Here is a 5673-nt window from a genome sequence, read left to right on the forward strand (position 1 = left end):
AGGCGGTTAATGGCGACAGCGGTAGTGGCAGTAGTAACGGTAGGAGTAGTGGTAGTAGCAGTAGTAGTTGTAGTAGTAGTAGTAGTAGTGGTATTATTATTAATAGTAGTATTAGTAGTAGTAGTAGTAGTAGTAATGGTGGTAGTAGTAGTAGTAGTATATAGTAGTAGTAGTAGTAGTAGTAGTAGTAGTAGTAGTAGTAGGCTAGTAACGTAAATATGACTTACTAAATAGCCTATCATTATCATTACCACTATTCATTATGTACAATCATTTACCATTAATTTACTTTACCTTCATAATCCACTTTTATTTATTTACTCATACTCAGTTGAGCCTTAAAGTAATTATTCAAATTTAGTTTTCACTTTGATGCAATTTGTTGGTGTTCGCAAATGTCCGATATTTTTCGGCTTCCGCGTGCGGTAATAATAATGATAATAATAATAATAATAATAATAATAATAATAATAATAATAATAATAATAATAATAAGAAGAAGAAGAAGAAGAAGAATGAAAATAAGAACAAGAATTATATCTATCTATAATGGGAACATGATAATAAAAATAATGACAATAATTTACATTATATATATATATATATAAAATATATATATATATATATATATATATATATATATATATATATATATATATATATATATATATATATATATATATATATATATATATATATATATATATATATATATATATATATATATATAATGGGGAGGCGGTGGCTGAGTGGTAAGCATGCCGGCCCTGCATTCTGTGCGCTGTCCATGATGCGGCATCGAATTCGCCGCTAACCACCTGGGATTTTTCAGTCACCGCCGAGTGGCCTAATACTACCCATATGCTGTCCTGCAGACCACCTATCAACCCGGACTCTAGAATGAAGCTGTGCAGCGCAAGTGATATCAAGAATGAGCTCCGGGGGGCAGCATGAGCCAATAATAATGGCGCCACTATAAACAATTGCCTGCGCCATGACCGACCACCAGGCCCAAACGTAATAGCCTACCGGCGCTATAGGCCACATGTAAAAAAAAAAAAATATATATATATATATATATATATATATATATATATATATATATATATATATATATATATATATATATATAAATGAATAAAGAAAAACTAAAGTCTCACATACCTGTCCTTCACTCGAGGTCAGCCCCGGGGACGCCTTGTCCCACAAAGGTGCCACCCGTGGTCGCGTTGACGGGAGCACGACCGCGGCGGGTTGGACTCCGTTCGTCTGCATTCAGCAAGTGAATACCGGTGTAAACACATGGGCCGTGATAATAAGTAATGTCTGTGTCAGCAATACTTCCGTCCCGCCCCGCCCACGAAGCAGTGTGTATTTACTCCGTGACACCCGTCGCGCACGGCCCACCTGGACCCACGAGCCCCGACAACCCGGACACAACGCCACGTCAATGGCCTTACAGTGTTTATGCTAACACACGGCAGAAACCACTAACACACAACAAAACACTACATGCAACACCCGCCGGGATGAACACCGCGAGGACGTCACCAGCGCGGGATTATAAGGCAACAAAATAATGACAGGATGAGATAACTTTCCCGCGCCTCGGCGATAACTTGCTGCCCATTCAGCACTCACTTGTCTTGATCCTCTCGCTCCCCGCCTTCGTTCCGGCAATGTGGCGGCTCTTGGCACTTAGGAACAGTCGGCCGGCACTTATTTTTATGCTACTGGCGAAGAAAAGGCCTCAGCGACAGCTGAAGATCACAAAATAAGAGGAATAGCGGAGAACGTGACTCGCCTGGTTCCTCTTGGGTGGCGCTGGTGGTCCGGGCACGGCGGCATGGTAGTGGTCAAACACATATTTTGACACTCCGTTGTTACGTCTCGTTTTTACATTGTTTTCCTCATTGATTCATGTTCAGTTCTTCATACAGACTATTAGCTTTCACTTGGTAGATATTTTTCACACCCTTTGTTTGTTCTTTGTATTTTGTATATAGCCTATTTACTGATTCAGGGCATAGCCTACTACGCCTACTACTCATATAAATGGTTCTGTATACATAATTAATGGTTTTCTGGTGTAACATTTTCGTAGGAACCACCAGATATTTCTTTTTAGACATATGTATTTCCCCGAGGGAGCGAGGCTGCCGCCGGGGCGGCCAAAGCAGCCCCGAGATCCGCGCCCCGCAGCGGTGCCAAGCCCGCGGCGAGCACACCATCCCGGCGTGGCCAGCCAGGGGCGCCGCGGCGCAGGGCCACAATGCCAGCACCGGGAGGTGACGACATCTCCCGCCGGGCTGCGGGTGTCAGCCGCCACACGCCCCCGCCAGCCCCCCAGGCTGACCTGCCCTGCTGTCCCGCCCCGGGCTGGCACGGGTCCTGCGACAGGCAGTGTGTTGCCCGCGGTAACTCACGGCCCCGCCGCCCTCACGCCCACTGCCCGCCGCCACGCCACGCCGCGGAAAGTCTGCGTCAGGCGGGGTGTTACCCACGACCCCGAAGGAGGCCAGACAGGGCCGCCTGCTGAACAAGAGGCGCCGGGCACTGCCGCCATCCACCATAATGACCCGTAGGCCGCGGCGGGCGCGCCAAAACTCCACGCGTGCGGAACATCTCCCGCGCCGAGCTGAAGGTCGCTCATCTGCATTTAGGCAGAAAATACCGGTGTGAATAAACTTCCTGCATAGTTATTCCTTCCCGCCCTCCGCCCCGCGGACAGCAACAAGAAGTACCTAAGCGTGTCGCTCGCCGCGCACGCCCCGCGGGGCACACCAACGCCCGCGTCGGCTCCCCGAGGTGACACCCTGACGGTGACCTGACGAGGCTTGAGGTAACCCACGGTAACAGTCCCTGCCACGAAGCATGCACGTAACACCCAGGATGACACACACCGCCAGGCCCGTCACCGGCCGTCACCACAACAACGAAAGAGAACCACCGTCGGACAAGACAACAGTTCGTCGTCCACTCACCTCGGCCTGCCCTCCCGTCGGTCCCCGGCACTGTGGCGGCTCCTCGCACATGTCAATTGTCGCCGGCACTTATTTTTATGCTGCTGGCGAAGAAGTGACCTCACAGAAAGCCGGAGATAGCGAAAATAAAAGGAACGGCAGCGAGCAGCGAGGCCTGCTGCTGACCCGCGTCACAACCCGGCCTCCGACGCGGCGGGAAATTATACAATTCATTATTTTCACTATTTTCTCCTTATACATTATATCTTCCTTAGTGATGAACGCTCAATTGTCGTATTAAATTATATAATCTTTCCTTTGATAGCACTTTTCTTACTCTATTTTATTTTTTTTAATTATAGCTTATATATTCAATGATTTACGACAGTTTATTATTTTCATTATTTCTCATTATAGGCCTACATTATATTCCTTAGTGATGAAAGCTTAATTGTCTTCTTAAATAATATAATCTTTCCTTTGGTAGCATTTTTCTCACTCTCCTATTTTATTTTTCTCATTATTGTATATTCAGTGATTCACGACACCATTATTTTTATTATTTTTCATTATCCATTATCTTCCTTGGTGATTAGTGTTCAATTGTCATCTTAAAAGTATATAATCATTCTTTTTAACACCTTTTTCATTCTCCTTTTTAAATTTTCTTATTAGCTATAGGCCTATATGTATTAAGTTCTTTACCGCATAGCCTACTACTACTTCCTTGACCCTATATATAGATAAATAACGTTTTTCAATGCAATTTTTCCTCTGATAACCCCTGGGACATTTTTTGGCTTCCCCGTGGTTATAATTTCCCCTTCACGTCTGTCGTAGGCCTAATATAGAACTCGTGAGGGAGAGAGATAAATTCCAACGACGGACGATGAAAAAAAAAAAATGATAAGTGAGAATTTATAACTTGGCAAGTGTTCTGTTACATCACCACCACCACCACCACCACCACAACCACCACCACCACCACTACTGACACCACCACCACCACCACCACTACTGACACCACCACCACCACCACCACTACTGACACCACCACCACCACTACTGACACCACCACCACCACCACCACCACCACCACTACTGACACCACCACCACCACTACTGACACCACCACCACCACCACCACAACCACCACCACCACTACTGACACCACCACCACCACCACTACTGACACCACCACCACCACTACTGACACCACCACCACCACTACTGACACCACCACCACCACTACTGACACCACCACCACCACCACCACAACCACCACCACTACTGACATCACCACCACCACCACCGCTACTGACATCACCACCACCACCACCACTACTGACATCACCACCACCACCACCACTATCAAGATCACTATACCAGCATTACGTAACACCACCACCACCACCATATTACCTTTTAGACATCACCACCTCCACCACCACTGCTACTACTGACATCACCACCACCACCACCACCACCATCACTAGCCTATACCTACCAGCCTTACGAAACACCACCATCAACACCACCACCACCACCACCATATCACCTTTCAGACATCACCACCACCACCATATTATATCAAATCATCACCACCACCAACACCACCACCACATCACTACCATCTCATCACCATAGTATCATCACCACCACTGTTTCATCACCACCACCGTTTCAACACCACCACCACTATACAGCTACCAGTTCAACACCACCACCACCACCACCACGTTACTATATACCATCTCATCACCACCACTGTTTCATCACCACCACCGTTTCAACACCACCACCACCACCACCACCACCACCCTCACCTATGTGACACGCACGACTACGAAAGTTGGTTGGCAGAGAGAGAGAGAGAGAGAGAGAGAGAGAGAGAGAGAGAGAGAGAGAGAGAGAGAGAGAGAGAGAGAGAGAGAGAGAGAGAGATGAGCATACATATTCTCTCTCTCTCTCTCTCTCTCTCTTACCTTATGCATACAAACCAAGCGAATGAGAGAGAGAGAGAGAGAGAGAGAGAGAGAGAGAGAGAGAGAGAGAGAGAGAGAGAGAGAGAGAGAGAGAGAGAGAGAGAGAGAGAGAGTGTGTGTGTGTGTGTGTGTGTGTGTGTGTGTGTGTGTGTGTGTGTGTGTGTGTTTGACGTACACACACACACACACATTTTTTTTTCTCTGTACGTCTGTCAATCTGTGTGTGTGTGTGTGTGTGTGTGTGTGTGTGTGTTTGACGTACACACACACACACACACACACACACACACACACATTTATTTTCTCTGTACGTCTGTCAGTCTGTGTGTGTGTGTGTGTGTGTGTGTGTGTGTGTGTGTGTGTGTGTGTGTGTCAATCTGTGTGTGTGTGTGTGTGTGTGTGTAACCAGAATCAACAAGCTCATCCCTTTCATAAAAATACTAGCGACATGGATGTTAGTATGCGTACACACACACACACACACACACACACGCGATAACTCAGTAATGGTAATAGTCATATGTGGAGGAGAAGAAGATGAAGATGAAGAAGAAGAAGAAGAAGAAGAGGAAGAAGAAGAAGAAGAAGAAGAAGAGAAAGAAGAGGAAGAAGAAGAAGAAGAAGAAGAAGAACGAGGATGAGGATGAGGATGAGGAGGAAGCTAGAAATATATACAAAAATAATAATAATAATAATAACAATAATAATGTCAATAAAAATCAATG

The 5673-nt window shown here is 45.8% G+C and overlaps 1 protein-coding gene across 4 annotated transcripts in view; it reads right to left on the reverse strand.

Moving 5' to 3' along the window:
• Positions 1–3238, reverse strand: part of LOC126984370 (adenylate cyclase type 5-like) — a 93076-nt gene extending 89838 nt beyond the window's left edge. For 2 of the 4 annotated variants that reach the window (XM_050837997.1, XM_050837996.1), the window contains exon 1: positions 1165–3238. The gene's annotated coding sequence lies outside the window, so the exon portion shown is untranslated. The remainder of the gene's footprint in view (positions 1–1164) is intronic. The other 2 variants (XM_050837998.1, XM_050838001.1) reach the window with 2 other exon arrangements.
• Between the last annotated feature and the right edge of the window lie 2435 nt (positions 3239–5673).

This window comes from Eriocheir sinensis, chromosome 57 (genome assembly GCF_024679095.1).
Source record: "Eriocheir sinensis breed Jianghai 21 chromosome 57, ASM2467909v1, whole genome shotgun sequence".
Lineage (NCBI taxonomy): Eukaryota > Metazoa > Arthropoda > Malacostraca > Decapoda > Varunidae > Eriocheir > Eriocheir sinensis.